Source organism: Equus asinus, chromosome 21, assembly GCF_041296235.1.
Source record: "Equus asinus isolate D_3611 breed Donkey chromosome 21, EquAss-T2T_v2, whole genome shotgun sequence".
Classification (NCBI taxonomy): Eukaryota; Metazoa; Chordata; class Mammalia; order Perissodactyla; family Equidae; genus Equus; species Equus asinus.
Genome location: NC_091810.1, coordinates 49,297,507 through 49,318,317, shown reverse-complemented (window position 1 = coordinate 49,318,317; position 20,811 = coordinate 49,297,507). Strand labels below are relative to the sequence as shown.

At 44.1% G+C, this 20,811-nt stretch overlaps 1 protein-coding gene across 10 annotated transcripts in view; it reads left to right on the top strand.

Moving 5' to 3' along the window:
- DAG1 (dystroglycan 1) overlaps nt 1-20,811 on the top strand; it is a 59,036-nt gene that overhangs the window by 12,219 nt on the left and 26,006 nt on the right. For 2 of the 10 annotated variants that reach the window (XM_044754964.2, XM_070492905.1), the window contains one exon: nt 14,757-14,789. The exons of 6 other annotated variants lie outside the window; for them this stretch is intronic. The gene's annotated coding sequence lies outside the window, so the exon portion shown is untranslated. Of the gene's footprint in view, nt 1-14,756; nt 14,918-20,811 lie in introns of all 10 variants that reach the window. 2 more of the 10 variants (XM_070492900.1, XM_070492904.1) reach the window with 1 other exon arrangement.

Genomic DNA, 20,811 nt, shown 5'->3' with positions numbered 1-20,811 from the left:
ATTCAAAGCCAAACACGTTTGGTCACACACAGATGTGTCTGTGACATATTGAGCCATTTCCTGGCCCTGCTGCCATGCCTTAGGTGATCCTGGTGGGGCCTGTGAGATCTGGTTTCAGGGACTGGTCAAAGTGAACCTTGGGAGCCCTTTGGTTTGGTGATGATTTGGATAAGGGTGTGTGGAGGGCTTTAGGGGATAACTGAGGAAGCTTCAGGAAGAGGTGGGCGGGGGATTAGAGAAAGTGAACTTTGGAAAGGGGAGAGAGGGAGAAGATAGCTCACATTGAGTGGAGGAACGTTGCTGCGTTTGCTCTGTTAATCTCCAAATTGGCTGGAGGAGGTAGGAGGCAAGGGGTTACTGTCTGGGCACAGCCAGTGGTGAGCACTAGAGACCACTGTGGGGTGAAGTCAGCTAGCAGTAGGGTTTGTAGATGGGTACAGAGACTCTGGCTAGCCCTGAGATGATGGAGTTATGTCAGCATAGATAGAGCCAGCTTCTGAACAGAAACTGAGGCAGTGAGGTTGGACTAGCCCAGAGTTGAGGAATGGTGGAGCTTGAAAGACAGTTCTGGTGTACTTTACCAGGGGAGCAAGTTAAAGTCCTTCAGGGTGTGGGAGTCAGGAAAATCTGCAGCGGAGGGAGCAAGGACTGGAGGGGACATGTTGGAATTTTGGGGTACCCTATTAAAAAACCACACACACCATTACTCTATCCCTGGGAACCAATTGAGAGATGGATAAAGGGACCGTGCAGGTGGCTACAATAACGGCTTAATAACCAGTGGGGCTATTGGAGATGGTAGGATCTGGGTGAGAAGCCACTGGGGGGTAATGCTGAACCTCAGAATTAGAGATACTCACCCGGTTGCCTGTGGGGCCATCCTCTCTGTTCACCCTTCCTAGTGGGGTTCTCTTTCTGCATGTGCTGCTTTGGCAAGTCTCCTCGCTCTTCCAGGGCTGGTTTTATGTTTACTTCATCTTATTTTTTTAAATATATTTTTAAACTTTACTAGTATAAAATAAAACAAAAATAGAGAAAACAAGACCCACCCCCCCAAAAAAAAGTATAGCTTGGTGAATTATAAGGTCAAGAAATAAAGCTTTGCTGGCCCCAGCAGAGATGTCTCCACAGGCCCCATCCCTGCCACAGGCCCCTGTCCTCCCTTCCAAAGGTGACCCCCAGTCTGTCTGTGTGTATTCATTTCCTCTTCATGGTTTTATCTCCCACATGTGTATCTTATGCACTGTGGTTTAATTTTGTCCATTTTTAAAACTTTGGGGGCCGGCCCCATGGCTGAGAGGTGAGTTTGCGTGCTCCGCTGCGGTGTCCCAGAGTTTCACTGGTTCGGATCCTGGGCTTGGACATGGCACCGCTCGTCAGGCCGTGCTGAGGCAGCGTCCCACATGCCACAACTAGAAGGACCCACAACTAAAAATATACACCTATGTACCCGGGGGCTTTGGGAGAAAAAGAAAAAACAAAATATTTAAAACTTGGTATATCTTTTAGGTCTCTTTAATCTACAGTTTCCCTCTCTTTCCCTTTTCCTTATGATTATTTGCTGAAGAAACTGGGCCCTTAGACTTGTGGAGTCCAGTCTAGGTAGTCCAGATTTAGCAGATTGTGTCTCAGGGTACGGTTCAACATGCTCTTCTCTGAATTTCCTATGAATCAGCAGCTGGATCCTAAGGCTTGATCAGCTTCAGGTTCGGTCCCTTTGGCAAGGCTGGGGTGGTTTGGGTCTTTGCTCAGGAGTGCTACTTTCCTCTTGTCCCACGCTTTGCTCATAGGAGGTACCTAGAGCACCACTTTTATGGGAGGACGATGGGGCTGAGAAGAGGCCAGGCCCAGCTCAGCCTCCCTGGCTCTGTAGTCCTTGTCAAGCCAGTCTTTCCAGCGTGAGTGTGACAGAGTATTGCAAGAGGAAAACCCTGGGCATCATCTCTGGCCTAATTTACCAAGATGGGTTCACAACACTGTCGCCTTCTTAGGCCCCCTCTTCTTTCTTCATGTTGTGCTTTCCTAACTCTCAGCTCCCCTGCCTTTCGTTGTCTGTCCCCCATCTTGTCCCTTTTCTTCAGCTTTCCTCTCTTTCTTTCTCCCTCTGTTTATAGAGGGTTCGAAAGGGGAAACGGTTGTTCGAGGCTTAGGAGAGGGATTCTCATCCTGCTTGATTGCTCACTCTCTGGGAGACTGTGGAATCCTCGGTTTACCTGTCTGTAAAATGAAGGTCTTGATCCTGATAAATGGTTGCCTCAAACTCAGTCCTATGAATATTCTGTTTTACAGATTTTCTCTGTGTTTGAAAACTATTTTAGAGGATTTCCCTGCTTCTCCATGCAGGGCCAGCACCAGCAGAAGGATATGGAGAAATGGATATGGCTTAGAGAGCAGCCAGAATCTCGTCTCTCCCTGTATTTGTGCTATCAGGCCGGGTAGGCTGGGTGAATAGTGGAAGGCTCTGTGGGCTGTGGTCATGGCCTCACCTGCTGGTCTCAAGCTCTGGATACAGAGACTTACCTTACAGGATAGAGAAGTGTCAGCTGCCATTGCTGCTACCATGCTGGCAAGTGGCTGAAGATGTGGGCAACTACCTGGAGGACTAGGGAGTGTTGCTTCAGTATGAGAGTAGGCTCAGGCTCCAGACCCAGGAACTTGTCAGCTGGTCCTGGCTTTCTTGTGTGCAGGCCCCATCCAGCTTACCCAGAATTTGATGGGCAGCCCAAGCCTGTATCTGGTGTGAGGGTGACTCTGTGCTCACCTCAGAGACAGAGCCGCTATCTGATCAACTGTTGCTGTGAGGATGTGGAGGTAAAGGGCTGTGCTCTTGACTGGCCTGTACTTTTGTATATCTTGAGCCCATTGTCCTTCAGGTGGGAATTGCCCCTGAGAGGAGGTGTCATGTGATGTACCAGGATTTATCTGGCCTTTCCCTAGCGCTGGGACGCTTTAACATGTGCCTGTGTTCTTTTTGTTTGTTTTGCTATTTCACACCTTTAAAATTTCATTTATTTTATACTTAAATAATTTTGAGGCCAAGTAAATTCAGATTTTTGCATCCTGTGTGTGTACCAAGGTTGCTTAGGCTTAAGGAGGTAGACCAGGTTTAGTTTTCTTGTTTTGAGTTTTTTGTTTCAACTTTTCTGAGGGTTCCCCTTCTGGGTCGAGAATGTAAGGAATTTCAGAGTCAGGGAGGCATGGGCTGTGCTGGAGGAAGGGCTGGAGAGGCTGCCGGGCCCTGCTTAGGAGCTTCCTGTAGGAGTGTGTCTCCGGCGGCCAGCAGCAGGCCTGGCGGTGAGGGGCGAGCTCAGTCTTCTATATGAGCGATCTATACCACTACATGTAAATGTGAATTAATCAGAATTTGGTAAGGTCAAGACCACACCCATAGCTAGTTGCTGAGGTGGTGGAGCAGGAGTTATAGCCATGTTTTCTGGTGTTGGCTGCTCTGCTGTTCTTTGGTGTTTGTGGATCAGCTAGCAGTGAAGGTCCTTAGAGGGAGTCCCTGCTTTTACCTCAGGTGTTGGCAGGTAGCAGGCTCAACCAAAATTATCCCAGGCCAGAGCTCACTTTTCTCCTTGTTCAGGCTTTGAATTTCTACTCTTTTATAGATAAAGATGTTTCACTGGATCTCTTGGTAACTAGTAGTGTTTGATTTTTTTTTTTGATGTCACTATTTTTAAAAAATTGAAGCATAATTTACATGTAGCAAAATGCATAAATGATAAATGTACAGCTCAACCCATTTTTATGTATGTGTATACCTCTCAGATCCAGATGTAGAACATTTCTGGAAGTTTCTGTTGTGCCTTTCCCAATCAGCATCTCCCCAAAGGTAACTACTCTTCTGACCTCTGTCCTTGAGCTTAGTTTTGCTGCTCTTGACCTTCATGTAAGTGGAATGACCGAGTGTATGTACTCTCATTTGTCTGTCTTTTCTTATTGAACATTTGGTCTCTACATCTGTGTGGTTCTATATAGCAGTTCTCTTTTATTGTTATATAGTATTTCACATATGAATATACCACAATTTACTGCTTTTCCTATTGGTGGAATTTAAGTTGTTTCCAGTTTTTGACTCGTGAATACTACTGATATGAATGCTCTTGCCCTTGTCTTCTGGGTATATACTTAAGAGTGAATTGCTGAATATATTTGATGTTTTACTTACTGGGAATTTTATTTTTATGGCTCTTGTTGTGTTTCATTTTTGAACTTTTTATTATGGAGAATTTTAAGTATACTGAAAGACAGAATAGTACAATGAATCTCGTATACCTATCACCAGCCCCAACAACCATCAACCAGTGGCCAGTCTTGCCCCATTCACACTCCCAACCATTGCCCCACCTACACCACATTATCTTGAAGCAAATATCAAGACGTCTTGTCATCCATCAATAGTTCAGTATGTATCTCTAGACGATACCATAACCACATCTGCTGAAGGCCTTCACGTTCCTTCTCCTGGTTCTGATGTTCTTTGGAGTTTCGTATCATGGTCCTCATGGTGGAGTGTGGCTCCCAGTCCCTGTTACTCCTTATCTTGGTGGAGTTGCCTGGGTCAGCTGGTTTTTCCAGGCAGCCTTTGAACCAGGAATTAGCATGGTATAGAGTTGGGAGGGTCGTCTTAGGACTTTGGAATGTTAGTCACTGTTGTGGGCATCACTTTTAGTTGGGTTAATTTTTCACATGCACAAGTTAGGCTGATCTAAGAGAAAGATGAGAACTGGACTGGTGAGTACTTCTGTGCTTAGGTACATGACTGCCTTCCCAAATGGCTGCACTGGCCTGGGACAGGTGATTCTTTCCCCAACGTCCCAAGAATCTGGAGGGTGTGACCTCCAGGATGATGGGCTTCAGCTCCCCCCTCTTTTGAAGGGCAACAGGCAGCAAACTTAGATTTGGAAATATGATTTAGAAAAGGTTGGTTTTTTTCAGAGCAGTGAGACTACAGTATGAAGATTAGACTTGAGAGCTCAGAAATACTCTAGCTTCCCTCTCCTGTCCTTGTGCTTAGCACTTGTAGCTCTCTTCCCTCTGCCCTGCCCCAGAATTGTTCTGTGGTAGTCCAGGAGCTGCCCTGGTCCAGAGGAAGCAAAAATAGGAGCAAAGAGCATCACAGATAACCTTATTAGCCCATAAATTCTCCATAGAAGTTTTTCTCTGAGGTAGTCAAATTTGACTGGAAAAACATAGCAACATGTTTTGATTCATTAGTCGTCTAGATGTTCACCCTCCCATATTCTCCTGCTGGCTAATAACTATGATGAAGTATCATTACTTTCAGCTTGAATTTATGACACCTGCTGCCCACCATGCCCATTAATCAAGCAATGTGAGAGGGGCAAACTGTTATTTTATGCTGTTTCAACCTGTCCCACCTTCCTTCCTCTTCCATCTCATGTTATTAATGAAGGAGTTTGACAATAACTCAATTTTAGTGAAAGTAAGGGAAAAACTCACTCATATCTTTAAGTGGGAATTTAAATTCAAGGGCATTTTGCCAATGTCTATCAATTCTAATGTGTATAACCTTTGACCCAGCAGTTCCACATTTAGGATTTTATCCTCAAATTTCCTTCCAGAAGAATGCAAGGATGAGAGTGAGAGAATGTCTTTCAGAGCAAAACACATTGGGATACTTAGATGCTTAAATGTGCCACGACGGGGCTGGCCCAGTGGCTGAGTGGTGAAAGTTCCTCGTGCTTTGCTTTGGTGGCCCAGGTTCGTGGGTTCAGATCCTGGGTAAGGTGGGTATGGACCTGCTCCACGTGTCAGCCATGCTGTGGAGGCATCCCACATACAAAAGTAAAGGAGGACTGGCACAGATGTTAGTTCAGGGCTAATCTTCCTCAAGCAAAAGAAAAAAAAGGAGGAAGATTGGCAGTGGATGTTGGCTCAGGGCAAATTTTCCTCACCAAAAAATTAAATAAATAAATAAATGTGCCACAAAAAGCAGGAGCAAGTGAAGAGGTGGATCCATCTGCTGGGGCTGAGCTCTCCCAGTTCTAGTAAATTTTAAAAAGGAAGAATTATGAAGTGTATGATTCCATTTGAGATTTAAGAATGAAATAAAAAGAGTCGTACTTCTTTATGTGTGTGGATACATTAAGTGTGTCATTTGTGGAGAGCTGTAGAAGAAACCCAGCTTGCTCACATGAGGAACTGGGAAGGAAACCTACTTTTGGCTTGTGCCCTAGTGTGTTATTGGAATTTGTTTTACCTTCCTGTGAGTTACTTTTTTTTTTTTCCTGAAGATTTGCCCTGAGCTTACATCTGTTGCCAGTCTTCCTCTTTTTGCTTGAGAAAGATTTTGCTTGAGAAAGAATCTTCCTCTGTTTTTTGTATGTGGGTCACTGCCACAGCATGGCTGCTGACAAGTGATGTAGGTCTGCTCCCAGAACTGAATCCAGGCTGCTGAAGCGGAGTGTGCCAAACTTAACCACTAGGCCAGGGGGCTGGCCTCCTGTGAATTACTTTTATTGCATTAAGTCTAAAGGTAAGGACGAGACAACTAGTGGTGTCATTGTGAGGCTGGTTGTGCATTTTCTGAATCATGACCTGGAATTGTTACTGGGGAGTCTAATAACTGGGAAAAACTGGATTCAGCTTGTCCAGATCTTTCATTTAGCTCTGGGACCTATGAAGTTGGTGATGGTCTGGTTGGCGAAGGCTCCTATGAAGGGAAGATGAAACTGTTTTTGTTTGTGTGTGTGTGAGGGAGATTGGCCCTGAGCTAACATCTGTCACCAATCCTCCTCTTCTTGCTTGAGGAAGATTGTTGCTGAGCTAACATCTGTGGCAATCTTCCTGTATTTTTTATGTGGGATGCTGCCACAGTGTGGCTTGACAAGCGGTGCTAGGTCCATGCTCAGGATCCGAACCTGTGAACCCTGGGCCACTGAAGCTGAACGCACAAAGTTAACCACTATGCCACCGGGCTGGCCAAGATGAAACTATTTTTCATTTTAAGCAAACATAGCCCAATGTAGTAATTTCAAGTCCCAGTGTAACATTTTCTTCTATTATAACCCAAGTATTTTAAAACAAATAAACAAAGTCCTTTTTTGTATATTTTTTGTTTGTAGTGCTTCTGGAGGAAAATGCATTTGAATTTCCCCTCAGAAACTTAGAGGGCTTGGAGGCCTGCCTGGTGGGCTCTGTGTTTTGAATTATGCATTCTGGAGATTTCCTGCCTGGAACCTGGAATGCTATTGGACAAAGTTGCTGGGTGTGAGGTAAATGGTGGGGTTAGGGTTACATAGGCTGTCACGGTTTACAGAGCTCATTTGCTGACTTTGCCTCACAACTGTTGATGACTATCCCTGCTTTGCCAGGGAGGAACTAAGGTCCTGAGAGGGGAGGTAGACCGTGCTCCACATTCCTTTTTCTTACCACTTATTTTCTTTCCATTTCATATACCTTGTATTTTTATAATTTGTGATTTTTTTTTAAAAGATTTTATTTTTCCTTTTTCTCCCCAAAGCCCCCGGTACATAGTTGCATATTTTTAGTTGTGGGTCCTTCTAGTTGTGGCATGTGGGATGCTGCCTCAGCATGGCTTGATGAGCAGTGCCATGTCCACGCCCAGGATCCGAACCGGCAAAACCCTGGGCTGCCGAAGTTGAGCGTGTGAACTTAACCACTCGGCCACAGGGCTGGCCCCGCTAGTTCTTGATATTTGTTATAAGTGGAACAAATGAACACATGATATTTGCAGAGTAAGATGGACTTTAGCAACAAAATTAAAGAAGGCCTTGCCTGCTCAAAAAGAATTTATTTCTATTTAATTGGTAGGGAAATTATCAGAACCACTGAGCTGATTTCTAAAGAGGAAGGATATACCTCGGGCCAGCCTGGTGGCGCAGTGGTTAAGTTCGCACGTTCTGCTTGCGGCCCAGGGTTCGCTGGTTCGGATCCCGGGTGCGGACATGGCACCACTCATCAAGCCATGCTATGGCAGGCATCCCACATATAAAGTAGAGGAAGATGGGCACGGATGTTAGCTCAGGGCCAGTCTTCCTCAGCAAAAAGAGGAGGATTGGCAGCAGATGTTAGCTCGGGGCTGATCTTCCTCAAAAAAAAAAGGATATACCTGAATATTGATGCCAGGGACCCTTGCCTTGGGCAGTGAACTGCCTGAAACCCAGCTCCATAAAGCCCAGTACCCATGACTCTGTTGTCAGAGCTTTGAAGTAATGGTACAGTGTCCTTCGAGGCAATGGAGCAGATGTGCTTTGGTGTTTAAGGTGGTCTTTGACATAGTTCTCCCGTAGGTGGGTGTCATTGTCATGGGAAGACTTGGACTGACCTCTGTCCTCCCTGTGCCATCATTAGACTTTGGGCAAATCAAGTCTGGCCCCTGCTCTCACTATTCTGAGAATTTATTGAAGAAGGAAAGGTATAATTGAGGGCTGAGTTGGGCACATTTCCTGAGGAAGCTGCATTTAGGGGACAGAAACCTGGAGGGTGAGAGGGAGTTAGAAAAAAACTCCATTTAACAAATGCTTATGAGTACTTTTTGTTTGTGCCAGGCAGTGTGTGTGGACCTGATCCATGGGCAGCTGTCATGAGCTGCCTGGAATGCGAGAGCCATGTGATGGCAGTTGTGGCTCAAGCAAGTTAATCTGGTGAACTGGGCTTCAAGACCTGGGTCTGCCTCTTACTTGGTGTGGACCTCAGTTTTTTCATGTCATAAAAGAGATACAAGCTGTTCACCAGGGTCACTGTGCTATCCAGGGTGACATGCCAATCTTAAGGCATTGCAGCATCCAGAACGCGATGCTCCTCATTATGGCAGTTCAGTGCAGGGTAAACCATAGTCATTGCAAGAGGCAGTCTTTTTTTTTTTTTTTCTCCTGAGGAGATTGGCCCTGAGCTAACATCTGTTGCCAATCTTCCTCTTTTTTTTTTTCTCCCCAAAGCCACAGTGCATAGTTGTATATGTATCCTAGTTGTAGGTCATTCTGGTTTCACTATGTGGGATGCTGCCACACCATGGCTTGATGAGCAGTACTTAGGTCCACGCCCAGGATCCGAACCAGTGAACCCTGGGCCACCGAAGTAGAACGGGCAAATTTAACCACTCTGCCACAGGGCTGACCCCAAGAGGCAGTCTTTACAGAGTACTTCGTGCAGGCACTGGCCTGAGTGGCTAACGTATCACTTTCAGTTCATCCTGACAGTGGCTATGTGAGGTCAGTGTCAGCATGGTCCCCATTCCACTGATGAGAAAACGGGCTCAAACAGCACGTGGAGGCTAACTTCAGGTACTGGGGCTCATGCCACAGAAGCAGAGTGGAGCCAGGGACTGCTGCAGCCTTTGTGACCCTTGAGGATGGGTGGAGCCAGGTATACAGGAGGGAGAACAACTCTAATACCACTCCCGGGTGTTCCATGAGGTGCCAATGCTGCCTCTGAGCAGCATTGATATGTTTTGTGAGGGGGCAAAGATATTTGGGAGAAACTTTTCAGAGGATGTGGAATTATGGGTCTGAGGCTTCAGTGAGAATTTCAATGCAGGAGTCCTTGCCCTAGTGAGGATTGTTCAGGTGTGTTGGGTCAAGAGTAACTCTGCATTTTCTGAGCCCTTTTCCTCAGCTGCACCAGTTTTCAATTCCTTCAGTACCTGCTTTCCATGTGGTCTGGGCCCCAAACCATACTATCTTACCTCCGGTTCTGTTTCATAGCTGCTGTGTTTTTAGAGCATAGTCTCTAGTCTTTAGGACTAGGCTCCCCATCCTCTCCTGAGAGACTGCCCTTCCTTCACCATTCCAGGAGTACTTTTCCTTCTATCCAACTCTAAGAACAAGCGTTTTCATTTTTATAGTGTTCATTTTTGAAGAGATTGAAACACAGATGGAATGGAGTTGGAATTAAAGAACCCATAGGGGAAGGTAGCGTGGTGTCTGATACTGAGTAGATAGTCAAAATACCAAGGAAATGTAATTCCTATTGTGTGTTTCTTTGTTAGTTCAAGTTGTTTGTGGAAAAAGAAAAGTAGTTATTGCAGAAGCGAATAGTAGGTGTTTCTGTGATATTTATCCAGTGTTTTTTATCCAAAGAGTGAAACACCAAGTATCATTATCTAATTTGCCATTTGCCCAAGTTATCTCTGTTCATGTTGTTGATTATTATTGTATCTGGTGTTATTTCATTCCGTATTTGCCTAGAAAGCAAGGTTTCTGAGAACAGACTTAGATTTATAAAATAATTATTAAAAGAAATCCTATTGGCCAAAAAAATTGCTCTTGCTCCATTGCACCTGCTGTCACTCTGCTCTCTGGAGTGCTAGGACCTCTGATAGTCACTGACCTCTTGCCTGTCTCATATCCAGAGGACAGCCATACCTGAGGTTGTGTTGGGCAGGAGCACTGCTTTCCTGTTTAGGGATAGATGAAGTTAGAACATGTTCATTCTCCGTCAGAATGTTTTGCAAGTGCTTCCCTTAAAGCCTACTCTGTCCAGGCCAATAATTGCTGAGCACTAACCACTTATAGGCCTTGGTGCCCAGGTGCTACACTCAGTGCTATGGAGTCATCCAAGAGGACGTGAGCCATGAGAAAGTAACCAGTACCAGACACATGCACACTGGTCCTGTGTAAGATGCTTGCTGAGTCTTAGATGTTCATGGAAGTTGAGGCCCTGTTACTTCCTTGGCCCTGTGGTCAGTGTCAAATTCAATACTTAGTAGTTAGTCTATAAAAGCAAAAGATAGCTGAGATGCCTGGATGCATTGCAAGTGATCTGAAAAAAAGATTTGCAAACTTTAAATTAGCTGCCTTTGGATTAGCTGCGTTGTTTACAGGGTCAACCCTCCGAGAAGCTGCTTAAGTTTGCAGCTGCACTACTCCTTGGGGTGTGAGAGGTGGAATCTCTGGTGTCAAGAGCATGCTAAACTCTGGTGTCAAGAGATGACTTCCTGCTTCTTAGCGCTTCTGTAAATAAAGAGCTTAAATGACTTTCTGAGGTGTCTGTGGTTTGTGAGTTTATAAAGAACTTGATTAAAAAACAAAAACAAAACTCCAGTTCTGTAGATAAATGCTTCTGATAACTGGTGAATTTGCTAGATTTTTAGTTCTTTGTCCCAGAGAAATCTGGATTTTCCTTTAATTGTTTGCTGAATATAGCAAGTAATACTCTATGGCTGGCAGAGGACTGAAGGGCTGCTCCCTCCCTTGAGATGAGAAGCATTTCTGAGGCGCCCATGGCTCCATGTTTGCTCCCCCTCCAGTTCTGAGGCAGGTTGATGGGTGGAACACCTCCTTGGGTTGTAGCCAAGAGTGAGATCCTGGAAGGGACCCTACAGAGAGATCTATAGAGAGAGAGTGAGGACTACGGTTTTTGTGGCCATTTTTCTCAACCAGTTAAAAAATATGTCAAGGTCAGCATGTCTTGGCTGCCTTAGGATGAGCAACTTGGCAAAGCTGTAGAGGGCACTCTCCCCAGAACTTGTTGGTTTCTGCCCTGACTTGTCTCTGCATCTCCTGTACTCCCCCTATACAGAAGGGATACTCTCTCTGTATCCCTTGATACCGAAATCTTATCAAGGGATAACTAGGTGAAGGGGCAAGTGTAGGGAGAGAGGCCAAATCCTGTTTATCAATCAAACCAGGGCAGTTTAGTCTGAGAAGACAGAATCATAGCTCCATCTAGTTTACTCACGTTCCTGTCTTTTGCCTGTGACCTCTCTGCCTTTTCTTCTTACTGACCATTTAGTTCTGAGAGAGAGGACAGTAGCTATCCCCATGGCTTTGTAAGGGACCAGCCTATTGGGAGGACTGTGTTGCCATGAAATCCCTCACAGTGTCATCTTTATCCCTGCATGAGATAAATGCAAGGAGGAGGTTCCTGACTCTTGTTTATGTCTGTTCTTAAGACCACAGAACCTTTAAGATTCATTGGACTGGTATACAAGAAACGACATAAAATAAATTTTCCATTTACAAAAGAGATCCTTTAAGTAGTTAGCTCCCAGCATAAACGATTTACATGGAAACTGGGAAGGGCAGAGTCCCTATGTACTCATGTTAGAAGCCAGTTGAAGATTCATGGGAAATGAAGATAAAGTATCTGAAGAATTAAGCTGTGGGCTGGTGGGATCTCTGTCCTCTTGGGCTGTGAAGTCCATCTGTGCCTGACAGTGGTCTAGGTTGGAGATTAAGGAGATCCTAGCTCTGTTTGGAAGAAGTAAACAACACCTTTCATGTATCAGTACGTTCTGGCCACCACTGAAAAGTATGTTGTAGCTGCTACTTTCTCCCCACTACTTGGGAATATGTAAATTATGGCTGCACCCTTTTGATAAGACGGACAATCTCTTGCTTTTGTCCTTCCCTTATCCCTTTTTGCTTTTAACTTTTAATCCTTGGGTTCCAAAATGCAGGAATTAATTTCCAAATAATTACTACTGGGTGGAAACCCACTTTTTCCTTTGTGCTAAGGGAATGATCAAAGCCTGCAGAAGGAGGTAGAGGCAGTGGGATGTGAGGTCAAGGGGGTCTTCAAGTATTTTTTCAGTTGTATTAAACTGGGTGTAAATCCATCTTACTTGGTGTAGAGGTGCCTGAACTGGACACATTTCTCTAAATCTGTCCTGTGGTCCAAGGAGCACCCTAGCATCCTCTGCTGAGGAAGGCCAGCAATGCAGGAGCTGACGGGATCTGGCCCAGGAACTTTGCCTTCACTAGTTCGCTGAGAACTGTGCTCTCAGATGCCACTCCAGGCAAGCCTGATTTCAAAGTTGGGTATGGCAGGCATCCTTTTTCTGTACAGCATTGGCCTTGACCACTGCTTTGCCTGATTGTAGAGTGGCTGTGGCTGTGCAGAACAGGGGTTCCAAAAGTCTGTAAGGCCATCTTTTGGCTGTTTTGCTCCAGCTTTTAGAAGCATACCCCTAAAACCTACTGGAGAAATTTGTAATTATTTAGATTTTGTAGCTGTGGCAAAGCTGAGGTAGGTAGAAGGGCCGATTAGAGCCACGTGTGGGAGGGAAAAAATTCTGCTAGCAAGACAGTCTGAGCAAAGGGAGTAAGTGCTAGTTGTGTCTTGTCCTTTTATAAGCAAAGTTTGTTGATTTGGCAATTTCTGGCATGGTTGAAATGTTGATGGGCGAGCCTTAAGAATGTGGCCCAAAACAGGTCACAACTTTAAACACTGAAGGTTGAGGTATTTGCCTGGATAAACATTTGGTACAGTGGCATCTTACAGTGAGGGTACAAGGACTCCCAGTCAACAGGGGCCAGAATACCCCTGTTTGGCTTCTGAGGCCTATATTGTGAGGCTGCTGGCAGTGCCAAGGGCTGTGGTAAGGGGGGACCTGAGTAGGGAGCTGGGGGTGGCTGGGGCTAGTCTGGTATTTCGCCTCACTCCTCTCTTTGGAGTCTGATTAGCCAATTAGGTCAGGAAGACCAGCAGTCAGCACATTTTTCTAAATGTAATTCATTGAAGTCAGATTAGCATTGAAGTCAGTTTTGAGCTATGGCACATATTTTTAATCTGTTGTAGTAGAATGGAAAAGGTATCAGATAGCTCAGGTTTTGACTTCAAAGTGTGAAATCAGGTGATTACTGCTTTTGTGCTTGGTGAATCATTTCGGGCATTTAGTGGGAACCCTTTACCTATACTCTCATGTCTGCCAAGGGCCTGCTTGGTGCTAGGCATCTATTGGAGGAGAGGGCAGAAGAGCGTATGCTGCCAAGACTGCTTCAGTGGACCTCTTCTCCTTCCTTTTCTCTCTGGCAGCCCTCAGTATCCAGCCTTGACCTAGACAGACAGTGACCATCCTGCCCTCACAGTGTAGTCCCAACTCTACTCTTGTACTGAGATGAGGAGGGGGTTGGATAGCCAGGGGAAATTTAGGGAGTCAGAAGGCAACTTTTAGTTTCCAGTAAGTGACTACTTGGAAAATGCCTGTTTATAATATATAAGTACTTAGTTTATTACCTCTTGTGTTTTTGATATAGTAATATATGTAAATCTTAATTGAATATTTTTATATGAAATTTAGGAAGACTGCATGCATAGCAAATGAGGTTTCACACCTAGCACAGGGTAGGTAGTCTGTAAGTATGCACTGAAGTGTTAATTATTGTTGGGCTGTCTTGAGATAATTGTAATTTGCTTTAATTGAGTTCTTGGATGCCACGTGGGTAAGTAGATGTGGTAATTCATTCTCACTTGGATTCCGCTGAGTCTGGCCTCTCACCTCTTGCACTTACACCCCCACCCCACCTCCCAATCCAGCTGCTGCAGCCAAATGGACAGTTAGGCCTGGTCCTTGTCTTTGGGCTCAGTTTATCCTTTTCTGTCCTCAGTGCCCTACCTGGGCATCGGTGATTAAAAGGATGGTGATTAAAGGTCCAATGGACCTAAGCCACATAAGTGTTTTTTCTGAAGTCTAATTGATGTGACTCTTGAGTAATGTGGGCTTATTTTTTAATGTTTATTTATAATTGTGGTAATATATATATAACATAAAATTTACCATCTTAACCATTAAAATTTTTTAAAAATTGTGGTAAAACACATATAACATAAAATTTACCATCGTAACTGTTTTTAAGTGTACAGTTCAGTAGTGAGTAATGTTTAACAGGAACATATGGAGTTCAGTGGAGTGTAGAAGGAACTGTTTTTCAGTGAGCTTTCTCACATAAGATGTTAAAAATCTACCCAGGTTGAAAACCACGGTCCAGTGGAGAATGGCCATTAAGCCCTAGGTTTTGAACCTTGTCTTTCTTCTCTTCCTCTAGGACATGTTTGCACCTGAGTGAGTTTGTACCCAGGTATTAAACCTTTGCTTCCTTCCTGCCTTTGTTGAAAAAGCCAAACCACCATCAGCAGAAACCACTGCCCTTCCTGGACCTCTCCTTTTGGTATCTGTGATAAGTGAGAATTTGCAAGAGTTTTCCAAGTGAGAAAAGTGTTCAAAGTAGCTTTCTCTTTGATACTGTTGTGTAGTGCTTGCTTTTCAGAGGTAGTAGTTCTTTTCTCCCACATATTTTTACTTTTAAATCTCTTGCTGTGTGTGTGACCCTTGACTCCTTTGTTGGGTTCCCCAGCTCCCTGATGATGTCTTCATGGGCTGCCTCCACATCTCTGGTGAGATTCTCACAGGCAAGGCCAGGCAGGAATTTGCCTCATATCAGGGGAACCTCGTCTGCCTCCTGAGCTGTGAGTGATTTTAGGGTGACACCTTGAATCTTTACCAGTGACTTAGCTCAACACCTTCCTCTGAGGCCAAGGAGTTAAAAAGGCCTGTTTTTAACTCAAAGAGAGAAATCTGCCTGTCTTTTTGATATTTGGAGCCCAAATAAACAATGACTGCACACTATTGTTTTCCATTGTGTTGAGTACATCCTGTTGGCCATCAAATTGAACAATTTTAAACTGGTTAACCCTCTAGAAATCTTATATTAATGTTAGACTGACATTTAACATTTAATTTTAACTTCTGAGTGTCTAGCCTTTTGCTAGATGGAACCTAAAGTGGTTGTTTCAGTTAAGATTTTTGCTTTTGACTTTTCCAGATATTGCATTTTCCAGAACCATTTAAAACAGGGACATGTAATTTTATTATTTTAGCTTGGTTTTAAAAAGAAAATCTCATTTTCCTTAAATGTTTTAATTACCATGGCAAATGGTATCAATTTGACAATTTAAGTACTATTTTTAGGTAACATAACTAATTGAGAGTGGGGCTTCCTGGGAGTGGTGGGATGGGCTACCTCTGCCTCATTTTATGTGGTTTATAATGGGTTGAAGCTTACAACTTTTCCTTCATTCTTAGAAAGTAAAAACTAGTAGGGAGCTGTTCTATCAGTGTTTTTAGTTAACATATCTTAACGTTTCATTCTCTGTGTGTTTTTCTGCATATGAGGAAACATTGTTTACTATGAATTAAGTTGGTGCCACATATGCATTTGTTCTGTGCATTTATTGAGTGGAAAGTGTTTATTGACTGAGCCTCCAGCATGCATGGGGCAATCATTAGCTTTGGGCAGGAAACCTGAGTGGAATAGATCTACTGCTCCCCTGGAGATGGGATTCCAGAGAAGTCTTCCAGTTCCCAGGGACCCAAGGCTGTTGCACAGAGTAGAGTCACAAAGCTTTGTGCCTGGTGGGCATATATCCTTCCCACTCTCCCCCATATAAGGCACATCCTTCAGTCATATATAGATAGGGATTAGTATTGGTTGACAAGAGGGCCAGAAGGATTCTTTCCTACTGAACTCTGCCTCAGATGCTTGGGGTCCTCACCTGTCCCTGTATTAATGCTTTTGATTCCCTAGTTGTGTTCCTACTGACTGATCTGGTAAACTTTAAATACATGTGCCTTGAAGGAAGATTTTATGTATTTTGGTGTGTACAAAGGACCATCACCTTTTAAGCATTGCTGAAAACTTAACTTTTTACTTCTGCCCATCAGTGGAGAGTCCCCAGTGTCACAGTTGGAGAAAAGAAGCATTGGCATGGCCATTGGCAGATTCAGGGGGTTGCTGGTTCCACCTGCAACTAGCTCTGATTTCTCTGAAGTGAGTCTTAGGGTCTAGGACTCCCTGGGCTTCTCACTCCAGATTGTCATTTCATCATTGAGGGTCCATACCCCAGGAGCCTGGTCGAAGTCCCCTGCTCAGATATTCTTCCTCTACCCCCAGCCAGCTTTCTGCGGAAGTGCTGCTTCGGTGGTGCTATTAGGTGTTGAAAATACACCTGGCCCAGGGAGGGGTGGGATCGGTATCTAGGATACTGTGGGGCTCTCTTCTCTGGTACTGGTGGCTCTTGGGGCAGAAGTGCAGGCTTTTACCAAGAGAAGAGGGAGAGGGCAGCCTGACTGGCTGCTTTGGGGCAGCAGTGTGCCAAAGGGCTCTGCTGTGTCCACACTTTGCAGGCATTAACACTTTTAAGGTTTTCTTCCCCCCAGGGGTGGAATGTCTGGGACTAGGGGATGAAACTGCAGCCTGGCAGCTATGCCCATTTTCATACTGTATGCCATGGCTGTTGAGCACGTGTTCAGAATGCCAGGGGCTTCACGAAGGCTCTGGGAAGGTCTCTCTTTACAGAGTTGGATTTCACTGGAGTCTGGGACGTTGCTGGACCTAGACTTAGTGGTAGGCACTGCACTGGGTTCTGGGACAGAGGAATGAGTTACCCATTCTAACTACCCATTTCTCGGTAGGAGAGTTTCAGCAGCTTTTATCAGCCAGACTGTGGTAAGTTCAGCTGAGACATACTCTTGAGCTGCCCTGAGCGCTTCTGGTATTCCAGAGGGTATAATGTGAGTATGTGTGTGCAGTGTTATAATGGGTGGCTGTGTCAGGAAGACTGGGTGACTCTGGCTGTAATCTTTCTCTGGTTCCTAAGCACTTTCTCCTCCCAGTATATTCTGGCCACAGGCTGTGTGTGACCGTGGTTGAGTGTTATCTCTCTTTGGGCCTTGGTCCCTGAAAAATGAGGAGGAGGATCTCTACAGTGCCTCCATCTCTGAGTGATCAAGGGTGTGAGTGTGTATGAGTATGTATAAAAACCTTCCTTAGGGGATGTCCTAATGCAGGTGTGTGGATGCAGCCTGCCAAGTTCCTAGCATGGAGAGATGTGACCCTTGCTTATAGGAAGCCAGCATCAGAAAGACACAAGGCTGCTTTTTGCCAAGTTGCAGAAAGATCTTTCTTCCCAGACCCTGGAAAATCAACACAAAGCAGTTGGAGCTGTGCCCTGGGCATCGCCCGCTTGCTAAATGCGGAGCACTTAGTCATGCCCATGAAATAGATACCCTGTGTCGTCATGTGTCTTCAGATAGCAGACTGAGCTTATGTTCCTGGTAGAACAGGGTGTGTCTCATACTGTTGCTGTTTTCAAATAAGCTGAAACTTTAAAAATGGAGAATAAGATTAGAAAAGTAAAAGATCAGCTAGATCTAATAAGTAGAAACATAAATAAACTAAGGAGTTAAGACATGGAAGAAGCCAAAAAAAAAGTTGTATTCTCCTCATTCATTCATTAGGTGTATGTCTGGTGCTGTGTGTGTGCTTGGCATACATCACTGATTGCAGCAGATGTGTCCCTGCCCTTCTATAACTTAGTCTTCCGGGGTGTTAGTTGAGCTGAGCCATTTACTAAATAAGAGTTTAAAAGTATAAGAAATGAAAGGGCCATTAAAGGAAGCACTATACAACAGTAAAGAAAGCTCTAAAGTTACAATTTAAGATACTATAAAACTCAAGACCTAGAAAAATTTAAAAATTAAGTGATAAACTATAAAAGGGATATGAAAACACAGACAGTTAAGAAACTGGGAGATGTAAAAAGAAACACAGAAAAGAGTTTGAAGAAAAACCTTAAACTTGGGGCACTTTATGGGAGTCTGAGAAGGCCTCCACCCAGAGTGTGAACTCTGGGTGTTGAGGAGTCAGAGGGTTTCCTTCCTTGTCTTTCCTAGTAGAGGACCCTGCAGAAGTCACTAGAAGTTAAGTGGTTCTTGGAACTGATTCCCACAGGACATCAGTTTTAAGTCTGTGGTCATTTGGTGTCCCCCTGGAGAAGTGGCACTTAAGACTGCTGGCAAGTCTGTGGTGGGCAAAAGTGACCCAGCCATCTCCCGTTGGCGGGGAGGAGAGGTCCCTATTGAGGAATGGGTCTGAAGTTCTGTGAGAGCTGCCTGGTCACATGAATTTGACCTTGTAGTGAAATAAGGTAATAGAAACAGGAAGGAGGACATTGTTAAACCTGGTATCTGTCTAGCTTTGATGAGAGGGTGGGATCATGCCAAATGATAAAACATCTTCATTAACTTTCTAAGGTAGATGAATTTCAAATCGTTTCTCCTTACTTTTGTAGAGCAGCTCCATGTGTTTTTCTGAGTCTTTAGGGAGCAAGTGTTGTCCTTGGAACTAGGGGTGCATGCAGACTCTTCTCAGGGGGGCTATGTAAACCTGAGTGACATGGGCACCAAGAGATAGAGGTGGACAGAGATGGGGGTGCTGCATGGGGTAGAGTTGGGACAGGGCAGGAGCCCCAGGGGCTGGGATCTGGATTTTAGATGCCATTCAGAATATGCCAGAAACACACATGAGGACAGGGCTTTCCAGTCTTGAGAAGGTGGTGGAAAAGACACAGAGAGGTAAAATAGAGCAGGAGGTGCTGGCCATTTTAGGATTTTTATTTGAGATCACAGGGCTCAGCCAAGCTCTTCACCTTTCATGTGTTTCAAATACTCAGCAGAGAACATAGACTAACATTACACTTAATCTGAGTGTCTGCTGCCCAGCTTTGTCATACCTTAATGTTTTGTATTTTTATAAGATCCTATTTTAGGAAGTAAAGCAGTTATAAGTTTGGAGACCCTTGTGAACCCCTCCTTTTTCCTTTGCCCTCTCTTCCTAGAGTGACCCACGACCCTGAATTTGGTGTTTACCATCGTGGGATAATTTTATTTATTACATACATGTGAATCTATAAACAATTTGTAAACATTTTGTATAAATGATATTAATATCTTTATGCAATGGGCTCTTTCTGCTGAACGTTTTTTGACATTGACTGATTTTGGTTTTTGTAGTTTTAGTTCTTTTTAATTGTCCTACAGAGTTCTATGCCGTGAACGTACTACAACCTGTTGGTGCTTTCTTCAGTTGATAGTGAGGTTGTTTCCAGCTTTCTAGTGTTGCAATGAACCTGCTTGCTCTGACTCTCCATGTATGTTTGCATGTTCCTCTGGGTGTGCCTAGAAGTGGAAAGGCCCAGCTGGGCTGGTGGGTCCAGGTAGTTGGACCAGCCCATACTCCCACCAGTAGCCATGCAGTTCCTTCCCCTCAGTGATGTCACATGTGAACATTTTCGCCTATTCTGATTTATGTGGAAATGTTTTTCATGTTGCTTTAATTTTCTTTTCCCTAATAACTAGTGTGGTCAAGCATCTTTTTGTATGTTTGCTGTTCAGATTTTCTTTTCTGTGAATTACTGTGTTCAACCCATTTTTGTTGTTTTAGGGCACTTGATGTATTTTGATAGGGATCCTTTAACAGTCATTTGTATTGAAAAAGCTCTCTCCCAGGTTGTGGTTGATTGTTTTTACTTTCTTTATGGTGTCCTTTATTGTACAGAAATTTAAAATTCTAATTTAAATTATCTTTTTTAGATTTAAAAAAATTTTGAGATCATTGTGGATTCACATGCAGTTGTTAAAAATAATACAGAGAGGTCCTATGTCCCCTTACTTAGTTTTCCCCAATGGTAACATCTTGCAGAACTGTAGTACAATATCACAGTCGAGATATTGACATTGATGCAGTCAAAATAAAGAACAATTTTTATCACCAAAAGGATCTTTCACGTTGCCCTTTTACAGCCACACCTACTTCCTTCATGCCCCATCCCCTCTTGAACTCCTGGCAACTACTAATCTGTTCTCCATAATTTTGTTACTTTAAGAGTGTTAAGAAATGAAATCATATAGTATGCAACCTTTTGGGATTAGCATTTTTCACTCAGCATAATTCCCTTGAGATTCATCCAAGTAGTTGAGTGTATCAGTAGTTTATTCCTTTTTATTGCTCGTTCCATGGTGTGGATGTACCATAGCTTGTTTTGCCATTCACCCATCGAAGGACACCTGGGTTGCACCATTTGTTGAAAAAGCTATTTTTTCCCCATTGAATTGCTTTTGCACCTTTGTCAAAAATCAGTTGGGCATTCTTGTTTAGGTCTATTTCTGGATTCTGTATTCTGTTTCATTGATTTATGTGTTTGTCCCTCCACCAATACAGTCTTGATTACTGTAGCTATCTAAGTTTTGATATTAGGTAGAGT